Genomic DNA, 11,587 nt, shown 5'->3' with positions numbered 1-11,587 from the left:
CGCACATCTCATATTATAATTAACACTGCATCATAAACTGATATTGGGTAACTATATAAGTCAGGAGTGGGCAACATGAGCCAGACCCAATCAGATGTGCTTGAGGAGAATAAATCTAAAACTATGCCAGAATCAGGCTGTCCAGGACTGGCCCACTCCTTCTCTAATATGAAAAATGACCTACATTTTTGTGAAGAATGTTTTTGAAGTGAATCTTCCTTGTAATAACAAACCCAAAAAAATCAAGATTGGAGGACCTATTGAGATGCTGTGTACTGTGCGTGCCCAGCTCACAATTTTTGGATGACATTTTCTGAGCGTTACAGTTCAGGTTCTCAGAATGTTCAATCTGTTAAGTGTTCTGGATGTTCTTTAATGCTGTTGGTGCTACGTTAATTAAGTTATATGTTTTTTTTTAGTTTTGGGAATGTTACTTTTAAAGTTTTCATAAAGTTTGTATTCATCTAGTTTAAAATGTTATATGTGAGATGATTTAATATATTTACTTTTGCAAACCATTATTATTTCACCCATTTTGGAACATTCCTAGAACATTCTTATAACTCTCTTTGTTAGCTGGTTAGCTACTTATTTGCTATATTAAATGATACTACTGCAGACTAGAACCAAAAAAATACACTTTTTTTAAAAATAGAGTTAATGACTGTTATCCAAAGTTAACCAGCTAAGGTTACCACATACATAAGTGTAAACAAGCTTTATGGCATAATAGTAAAACAGTTGTTGTTTGTATCAAATGAAATAAGATTTGCAAACTTGACAATGTCTCGCCTCACCAGATGTGCCTTTTTTTCAAATACAAGAAATATTTTAAAAATATAGTCTATATACACTATATACACTGCCTGGCCAAAAAAAACAAAAAACACCTGGATCTACTAAGCAAATGATCTGGGGTTGCTGCAGTTGGCCAGGTCTAGGTTCAGCAACAGTATGTGCTGAAAGAATGAGGTCAGCTGACTACCGGAATATACTGAATATAGACCAGGTTATTCCATCATTTTTCACACGTGGATTGGCCACCAAAGAGTCCAGAACTTAACCTCATTGAGAATCTTTGGGATGTGCTGGAGAAGACTTTGTGCAGTGGTCAGACTCTACCATCATCAATGCAAGACCTTGGAAAAAATTAATGCAACACTGGATTGAAATAAATCTTATGACATTGCAGAAGCTTATCAAAACAATGCCACAGTGAATGTGTGCTGCAATCAAAGCTAAAGAAGGTGTTCACTGAAATATTAGAATGTGTGACCTTTTTTTTGGTGGCCAGGCATATATACAGGTATAGTTTATCTAATTAGTGCTGAATAGTTCAATTTTTACAGTTTTCCTCCGTGACTCGGTTTTAGTGGGCGGAGCAAGAACACAGTTGGAAACTTTAACCTCTTAACAGGCAAGGATTTTTTCAATAGTCTGCCTGACATTAAACCACTAAATCTTGAGAATTTCTATTCAAGCATTACATAAAAAGCTTTCATGTTTGATACGGAACATTGCTGAAAAGCATAATTGTAACTGTTATAGAAAATATGCAAAAATATAATTATAATAATAAAATCATATTTTTTCCTGAATACAAATCAAACAGTTCATGTCCTCCAAACCTTTTGTTTCGTTATGTTTGTCTAGCTTTTATACTATTTTCAAACCTGCAGAAGTTGGGTGATTCCTGTTACTGATCTGGAATTATAGGTAAATAATTATTTTACTGCAGAAAAAAAGAGTTTTGTATCACCTACACCTGTAGCCCGTATACGGAACAATGCATTTTAAGGGGTTTAACCTTTCTTGAGTATTTCTTGAGGTGTTTAAAAACAGTATCCCACATAGCTAGAACACACCTGTCTGTAGAGCACTGAAACTACTACAGCCAATCAGTAACCGTTTCAGAGCGGAGCGGGCCGGCGGGATTCCGGTCTTTCGGAATTCCACAAATTTCGGAATTCTGGGAATGTTCCATTACGTCATCTGACAGCAGCCCTCCAGCGAAAGTGAAGAAAATGAGGGAAAAAAGCGACGGGACTTCTAAAGCCAATGGGAGCGCAGGGAGAGCCGCCGCCTCATGAATATTAATGAGGATGAAACCTGTGAGAGCTTCCCAGTGGCGGGTGCGAGGAGGGGGCGGGGCCCTCGGGGCGTCTCGTGCAGGGCGGTGCGGCGCGAACTTGTTTGCGTTTGCGTGCTCGAGACCGCGCGCGGCCGCTGCTGCTGTTAGTGTTGTTGTTAGTGCTGGACAGCTGAATGTGGGACTGCAGCTCCTCCAGTGTGAGCGGACGCAGGGGAAGCCCGAGCTCTGGGAGGAGAAGGAGCAGGAGGACGCCGAGAGGAGCAGAGGAGGCAGAAGCGGCCCCGGCGGCGGACAGCGCTGCGGGATGCGGACAGCTGGACTCCGGCTACTTCAGCGAGTAGATACACGAGCAGCGGCGGAGCGGCGAGGAGGGCAGCTGGGTCAGGTAACGACACAGCGGCGATACGCGCTCTGTTTCAGTTTCTGTTCGCGCGGTGGGCTCTCGGAGTGAGTCCCGGGGGTGCAGACGCTCAGACAGGCTGCTGGGGACGCTTCACAGGAGAGGAGGAAGCCTAAGAGGAGGAGGTTTCACAGCTCAAACACTAAACATTACACTAACACATTAATTTATCAGCAGCACCTCCTCCAGCTCCTCCAGCAGCAACGTTAGAGCAGCGTTACTCATTACACAGCTTTTTAAAGCAGTTGCGTTACTTTCTTTCCTCAGGCTAAAGCTACTGTGAGGATATATGACTTCCTGTAACAGTGTTCGCTAGCTCTGTTGCAGCGCTGTGCTGGCATTGAACCGTTTGCCTGCAATTCCTAAAATAAGACCTGTCGTTGAGGAAAAATGGAGTAGGAGTGAAGGAAGGTAGCTGGCGTCTACTTTCATTGGACAACAGGACCAAAAACTCATTCTAGCTAAACACTGCAGCAGCCCAGAAAAAGCTACACGAAGGCTGGGGCTAGTGCTCATTCTGTTAAAAATAAAATGAGTGGGTTTAATACAACATAAATAAGAATATTTCTGATAGGACATGGTTATCTAACAGAAGTAGGGATTAATGCTCATTAGAAGTAAAAATACCCATTGTGTATACTTTTCAGCAAAATTCAAGATGCATTTGAGGAAATTGTGGGGCATGATTATGTTAGGACAACTACAAGTCACAACAACAACAGTGGCAAACTTTACACCTTTCATATATCAAAGTGATTTACACAACAACAAAAAATGAAAGCCCCAGTGAACAAGCTGAAAGCAACAGTGTCAAAAAAAAAAATCAAAGCAGGAGGAAAAAAGCCTTGCCAGGAACCAAGACTCACAGGGGGATCGGATCATTTATCTTCTGGTCAGTTACCAATTATAAATCATCTGTAAAAAAAAAAAAAAAAAAAAAAAAAAGTCACCATACCAGCATAAAACATCTCTTTTTTTTCATGTTCAGAGACATTGATGTAATCATAGCACAGGTGGTAGGGGTGATATTATTATATTATATTATATATATCATATTAATATTATATCATATTGTAAGTATTGATGTTTTTAGTAGTAGTATGGTACTAATACTAATTATAGGAACATCATATAAACACAAATGGCAGCAGTTAGTTAATAGTTATTAGTTAGCACTTGTTAGAGTCCATGTAAGCTTTTATAACTAATATATGGTTGCTAGTGTTAGGTGGGCACCTAGTCCAAAGCAGGTGGCAGAAGCTGGACAGTGATCAGCTGGTCCATGACAGGTAATAGGTGAGCCTGACAGTCAAATCTCCATCGAAGTTTGAACACACAGGTCAGCAGGTCTGTGGCAGAGGACAGAGTGACAGGAGAGCCCGAGGGTCGAACTTCCATCAATGTCAGGTCAGGCAGGTGGGTAGTTATGGCATTATTTCTGTTTGGAAAGAACAGACAAAAAAATAACCATCCAGTTAAAAGCTTAATTTAGAAAGAACTAAGTAAAATAACACTGAATTCGCTGGGGGGCGTAAGTGACAAAAGCTGCACCCCCTGCTTTATGTTTGAGGACTTTTAGTATATTTAACAGGCTTGCTGTAGAGGACCTGAGTAATGATCTTTGCAAGGCCACTTTGTTTTATTAGACACATCTCTTGTAGTGCTAAACAAGTGATTAGTTTATGCCAAAGATAATGAGGGTTTATGTCTTGTTTTTAAACCACATTTATTACGTCAGAGCTATTTAAAAGTACTTCAAAATATCACCACTAAAGATCAGAAGTAAATAAAATACCTTAAAGAAGTTAGTCACTTGATTATTTTCACTACAGTCAGAGCACCTTCCGCTGAAACTCAGCCAGATGCATTTGAGTTTGCCTGACCTTTTACACAGCTCGCCCACCGTGTCTCCTGCTGAGTTGCTGTGAGCTGCTGTGAGTGTCTTCATGCCTGTAAGAGGCCAGTAGTAGAGGGAAGTGAAGATACTAGAGTGCAATTATTTTTCATTTTCAAAATGGAACGCTCAAGCTCACGTCTCCCTAGCCATTACTACTAGACTCATAAAGCTACTTGTGGCGTGAGCCCAAGTAGGGGATTGTTTTAAGTCCACAATGCCAAAAAATGTTTCATATCCTTACAAACAGCATTTTTATACTGAGTTTGTTTTGTTAAATATACATTCAGTACATATTTATGCATACACATTTTACATAAAGGCAGTGGTTCTATATAAAAACTGGACAACTACACTATAATTACAAAAATCATGGGATATCAGTATGTAAATTGACCATGAAGTGTTTAGTCAGGGGACTGCTTGGGAATGCCCTCACCTGTATAAGATTTGAGGTTTTATCATATGAGTGAGGTAGTCACTGCCCAGCATGCAGTTGCGCAGGCAGACATTAAAATTCCTTAATCTACTATGTCACGTGTGTACTGGGAATACATTAATGAAGATGTTACTATCCGCAGTGGACAGTGCATTGTGTGATAATGGTCATGGTGGCATCTGGCAAAAATTCTGGCAAAACGTCTGTGAGAGCAGATGGGACTTCAGAAGTTACACCCACATTCAATACATACAATACAAAACAAAAAACGAAACCTACAATAATCTTTGTACAGTGTATCTGTTGATGCAATCAACAGCACAACATTTGCTAGCTGACTGACTACAACTCAGCTACTCCAAGTAATAAACAGCAATCTGTTCCGTTCCATACCCGTCAATTATGTAATCCCTAAAAGTATCGCCATCTTCTTATAATATAGCAGAATAAGGTTTCCCTGTGCTAATATTGCAAGCCAAGAATCAATTAATTGTTTGATTAGTTCTTTGCTTGGTTTGCTGTTTTTTTTTCAGACGCTGATGTGCTTGCTGCTTGGCTTAGAATTTGATGACTAAAAAGTTTCTTTTTCTCAGTGTGAAACTTTCCATATTTCACACCTCATTGTCTTTAAAACTATAGTAGTGTTTTTCACCTGCACTAGATGCATGTATAGTAAAAATAGAATAGAATTTTGGGTAGCTGGCACAACATTACATTGAATTTCAGTGTGGTGTTTGTGAGTATTGTGGAAATTCCTGCACACATTTACAGTGATAATGTTTAGTTAACTATTGTATAGGATTCTTGTATTGCCCAGTCCTAATATAAAAAGGGAATAGCACTACTATTGTGTGTGTGTTTACTCCTGTATGCTCAATGCCAAAATAAATCTTGGCCAAAAGCTCCAGAACATTCACCACCTTAATGCTAGATATCCACTCAGGTCACTCAGGTCAGCAGCAATGTGGTGCCAGTAATTGTCTAGGAATTTTTAATGATTCCTGCTTGCCATATTAACTAAGGCACCTGCAGAGCTCTTTACTCTTTACTCATCACGCTTACAAGTTCCAGACTAAACACTGTACTCCCTGTCTCTCTGGCTGAAAGGAGAAAATTCCCATATGAGCACTCTGGGCATGAAACATGGAGTATTTCAGTGAAGAATTATCACCATTAAACTGTATAAAGTTGTTTCAGAAGGGGACATTAACTGTTGATGTGGTCTTTGAAGTTTATGAGCCTGTTATGCTGCAGTAAGCCAAGCACTCCTGACTTTATTATGTTTAGTTCAGCACCAGAATGTATTATATTTTAAATATTATATTTAACAAATGCATAATGTGTTCACTCAGTACCTGAGTCCCACAGTCAGAGAAACAATATGACACTGCCACGTCTTTAATCTCTCTCTTCTCATCTTACTTCTCTCTTTATATTCACCACCCTGTGAATACACAGCCTCCACCACCTAGTACTCCCCCTCTGCCCTCCCCCAGCCTTGGGCAAGAATGATTGTATGAAATACTGTACATGAGAACACAATGCACCTCTAACCACAGAGATAGTTTGCGCAGGCAGGTGATTGCTTAGAGACAACGGGCAGAAGTGTGCTTACTTTTCACTTCTCACTGATTAATTGCTTGTTTATTCTTATATATATATGTTCAAATATTTGTGTGAACATGCTTTCTAATTCTTATGTATGTATGTAATGTATTCAGCTACTTTATGCTGCATCCTCTGCTGACACAACCTGCCCAGTTCCTGTAGAGATTTAAGTTCAATAGAATTAGACTCTCTTGAGCAGATAAATATGAGCCTATTGGCACCGTACCTAATGCCAGGCGTGGGCTAGAGAGGTATAAAGCCTTTAGTATTGAGCTGTGAAGCAGTGGAACTGTGTTCTCTGAAATTATGATAATGCACCATCAAATACTTTTGGGGTGGGTTAGGGAGCTCTTGTAGCTGAATGCAATCAAATCCTCACAGCAGTGCCCTATTAGAAATCTATTAGAAAGCCTTCCCTGGACAGTAGAGACAGTTATTTATTTATTTATTTATTTATTTATTTATTTATTATTTTAAATACCCTTGATGTTTAGAAGAGACAAGGAATGAACATGTGTCCGAATACCTTTGTCCATAAAGTGCTTGTCAGCAGTTATGCTACAGGGAGAGTCCAGTATAGACTGTTAGTAGGAGGAGGTGGATGGATGTGTAAGGTCAGCACTGAGCATTAGGTAATCTGTGCTATAATGTCATGCTGAATGAGGCTGACCTCCCTCAGCAGCAGTCAGTCAGCCGCTCACCTGCGCTTTCTCATCCTGACCTGCCATGCGTAAAGATGATACATGGATGCAAACTCCCGCTCTGATTTACTGGCGGCTGTCTCACCATGCTGTGGAAGAGCCATCGCTCACTATGCTCCCATTAAGCCCGCCGCTTACTGCCCACTGTCACTCTGCCAAAGCTTTGCTGTTGACTTTAATGCATGTTTACGATTGGTGTAAAGCAGAGCTTAACACATCTGCAGGGTTTTCTAAAACCGGCTTTGAACGGAGCTCTACAGAAGACTTGTCGCGATTCGCAAAATATCTCTTCTAAATGATTTCTACAATATTGGCCTTTGCAATCCTGTTGCCACAGAAGGCTGCAATAAAAATTGAGCTTTTAACAAATAATGATTTAGCACTAAAGGCAGCACATTTTTATACATATAGTGGTAAAAAGCATAGAAAACTCGTTTTCTCGTGTCCAACATTGCAGAATATTATACGTATAATATGAACTTGCATCTAATTTTTTTTTTTTGCTTTTTTTTCACATTTTGACATAATTTGAATCTGGCTGTTCTTCTTCACATTGTATCAAAGATTCCTGATGTTCTCAAAAGTAAAGCTACTCCAGGTCTTCTGATGACTGGTACGATGTGTAACTACACCAATCACTATATGTTTCATGCAAAAATAGCTTGTTTCCGTCTTATTTTTTTTCTTTAATTTTTTTTTCCATCTCCAGTGTCTTATTTCAACAGTTAGCTTTCCATGTGCTAATAACAAGCACACTGTATAAAGTTTTTAATTTTTTTTTTTGTAGGATTGTTTTTTGTTTTTTGGTAAATCTGATTTTGGCACCCATGTCCAAAAATCCAAATACCAGAGGTTCTGTCTCTGGCCTCGGCTGTGGCTTCTAGATGCTGTTGCAAATTGGACAACATTGGTGGATGATTTTGGCTTCAGTTCTATAAAAGTCACTTGTCTATTTGCATAGACAATTTTAGCCAGAAGCTGCTAGTCACAATCATTACCACCAACTACAAAGGTGGTAATGCCGTCTATGACTTATTCCTGGTACGCACATGACTCTGTGGCTTGAGGAATATTAAATATCTGCACAACTTTGGAAATTAAATGTCTCATCCATGACTCTTACTGACTCTGTTAAATTCGCATCACCTTGCCCTGATCACTTTTGTCTTTGTTCAGCCTCGCTGACAAGATAATAACTTGCAGTGTATACAGGTGTGGGTAGTCCCAGGCTCTCCCCTAAGGTAACACTTCCTGATCCATTTGCATTCTGCTATCCCTTGACTTTTGACATGTCTGTGCAATTATATTATGTCGTCTTGTTTGTGCAGTGTCTCGCCTTTGTGTAATTCTAAAAGAATTGTGGTCAGTTGTGTTTGAATATTGTTTGTAGTCATATCATCCAATGCTTAAGGAAAGAACAGCAGGCGTCCGGCTGCTTATCGTCTCTCATCTCTAGTCTGTCACCTTCCTACTCCTGGCATCCTGTCTGTTGAGTGTATTCCTGCTACTGGCAGTAGAGAAATGTTTTTATAACTATAGATTTATTTGGACGGGATTAGTTTTATGTAAGAAGGTGAAATAATGTTGTTTTAAACTACAGGACGTGTAAAATTCATGACCAATTCTCATTAAATAAAAAATCTTAAGTGATAGGCTATGGGGTGTCTAAATAGGGTTTGTGTGTGTTTGCATGTTTGTTTATTTGGTTTTCAACCTGAGTTTTCTACTTTGTCATGTTTAAAAGACACAGTTTGGTGCTTTAGAATTCAGTCTACACCCTTAAAGATTCAGAACTGCTGAGTGTCTCATAGTAAGCTGCATGCCAGCAATCATGCTATCAGTTAATCATTAGCCATACCACAGCAGCTCCACATACCAAGCTCAGCTCCACCACATAGTCACACACAGCACTGCCCACATTGCAGCCATGCACTGTCAAGGATATACTTGTCTCACCACAGGTGAAGTAGCTCCATGGCTGGATTAGGCTAATCCTCGCTCAGTTAATTGTGTGCTAAATGCAAGATCTAAACAGGCTCATGTCAACTATGTACCAGAGCAGACAAGCTTGTTGCTATAGTGGGGCTTAAGCCTGGCAGGTTAAATCTTTTGCCTTAGATCACCTTTTAACCTGACGTTAACCTGACTGGCACTGTTTAACAGCTGGTAATAAGTGTTCTGGTGCTGTTAGACCCATGCTACATGTTTACACAATATGAAACATGTGGAAGGGGCACGGCTGTGACCTCTGTCTATTCACAGGCTTGGCAGTGATATCAATAATTGACCGTGTGCCTGTACAGATGTTGGTCAAGTGTGAAGCTGTTCTTCCTGCTGTCATCATTTAGCCAGTGTGAACAGAGTTTGTGAGAAAAACATGAATGATTTAACATGCATCCCCCCCCACACACACTCACTCTGTTGCTGGTAATTGTCCTTGTTTTGTCCTCGTAGTGCACATGCATTTGTGCGCCTGCGTACACACACACACACACACACACACACACACACACACTCAAGTCTCCCCCCCTCCCCACCCCATACAGCAACTGTTTGTAGTGCGGCCTGTATACACACAGGCCATGCAATCCTTGTGCAGTGCTCATAGACAGGAGTAAGCAAAGGCAGACACAACCTTTTTATGTCCCCTGGCTATTAATCCTCTCTTGTAAAACACAGGGGCATAATAAAAAGCAACTGCACCCCTGAGGAAAGAACCAAAAGGAGTCATGTAGGGACCCACCCAATCTAAACACATACTATCGAGCCTTCTGTTTTAATTACTTACTTGCTTAAGTCTTGAATCTTTAATAACTGATGTAAACATAATATAAATTAATATATACCTTAAATAAAGTGGGGAAAAAACCTTTGTCTTTATTTTTGCCATTTTTGATGCATTGGTCACTTTGACCTCTGTCAGTCTCTGCTAGGTATGGGATACACAAAATATCAAGTTTAATTTATTTATACTTTCTCATAAATGTTATATGTGAGCATTCTGACAATCCATGAATGTTAAGGTGCATCAAGACAGTCACGTTATCCAAAAAGTGTAATTAATTTGGATGAGAAAACATAACAAATCCACTGGAATACAAAAACACCACACAGGGCATGGGAGCTCAGCTCAGGAAAAATGTTAGGCAGGTGCAGTGCTAAAGCTTATCAGCTAACTGTTAAAAAGTAAGTGATAATTATAGAAATGAATAAAAAAAACATTTAAAAATGAAAATGTGTAATCTGATGTGACCCATCACTTAGCAACACCGCAGCAACCACATATAATAGAGCATATAACATCTAGCAATGGCTGAGCAACCAAGGTTAATTTAAGCTTCTGCATCAAGTGTCCGTCATAGCCTATGGGTGTACCCTCTGTCTACAATGCATCCTGACACTCTTTATATTTCTCATTAGAAATATAGAGCTTAGATCGGGCCAGATAAATAAAAAATAAAATAAATTAAATTAAAAAAATAAAATCAGCTAGACCCTACCCGAGCCCATGCACGTTCTGTCCAAGCTGGACACGGTTGGCCCATAAACTGTCAACATGAGCCCAAGCCCGATTGAAACCCCATTATTTTTTTACCTTAAAAACTGACCTTTTTAACTACAATTTTGAGTTGTTTTAATGAGCGAAATCTATTCAGAATAATGTTAATGAGCAGTGCAACATGGAAGAAGCATTGACCTATTATTTAAGAACACTGTTTATTAAGAATGGTAATTAAGATGGAGCTTGTGGAGAAGCTTGTGTGTGCCCAGTGAGCAGACCAATGCTATGATTTATAGCATTCTAACATGTAGATTTTTTTTAATATCAAATTATTATTTATTACTATATTTAGATTATTACACCATAACCTTATTTTTATGAAATTTAAAATATGCCATAAAAAAACGTTGGCCTATATCACAGACCGTTTTCTTGAGTCCAACCTAACAGGGCTGGAGACGAGGTGTGGGGAATCCAAATTCATTCCAGGGTTGGGCGTTGGGTCGGACTTGGGCTGAGAATCTAAACATTAAAATCTAAAATGTACCTACATATTGTGGCGATACAGATTGCAGCAACTGTGATTGGTCTGTTAGTATTTTATTTCTTCCTTTGTGGTTTCACTCCAAAGCAATGCAGACACACCATTGCACAAGTATAAATTCTCATAATGACATGGGCCATTTGCACCCACATTCTTGCCACACTGTACATACAATAGATTAGCCAAAAGCTAAAGATTTTCGATCCATCATTTAGCCAGTTTTTTTGGACTCCTCCCGAACACCCACAAAACAAGGCTAAGTCTCTTAAATCATCTTAGCACGTAGGTGTTTCTTGAATGGTTGTATGAGCATCACACTGAACATTCTCTCCAGGAAACTAGGCCCAATCAAAGTCCCAAAGTTTTATTGACTAATTTCCAGAAGATTTGGGCCGACTGTTGCACAC

General features: G+C 39.6%; 1 protein-coding gene across 2 annotated transcripts in view; it reads left to right on the top strand.

Moving 5' to 3' along the window:
* The first annotated feature begins 2,190 nt into the window (after positions 1-2,190).
* LOC103041574 (HIVEP zinc finger 3) overlaps positions 2,191-11,587 on the top strand; it is a 78,533-nt gene continuing 69,136 nt past the window's right edge. For both annotated transcript variants that reach the window (XM_015606465.3, XM_007251758.4), the window contains exon 1: positions 2,191-2,477. The gene's annotated coding sequence lies outside the window, so the exon portion shown is untranslated. The remainder of the gene's footprint in view (positions 2,478-11,587) is intronic.

The sequence above is a fragment of the Astyanax mexicanus genome, chromosome 6, assembly GCF_023375975.1.
Source record: "Astyanax mexicanus isolate ESR-SI-001 chromosome 6, AstMex3_surface, whole genome shotgun sequence".
Taxonomy (NCBI): Eukaryota; Metazoa; Chordata; class Actinopteri; order Characiformes; family Acestrorhamphidae; genus Astyanax; species Astyanax mexicanus.
Note: the sequence above shows the minus strand (reverse complement) of the source record. Positions and strands in the feature narration are given on the sequence as shown.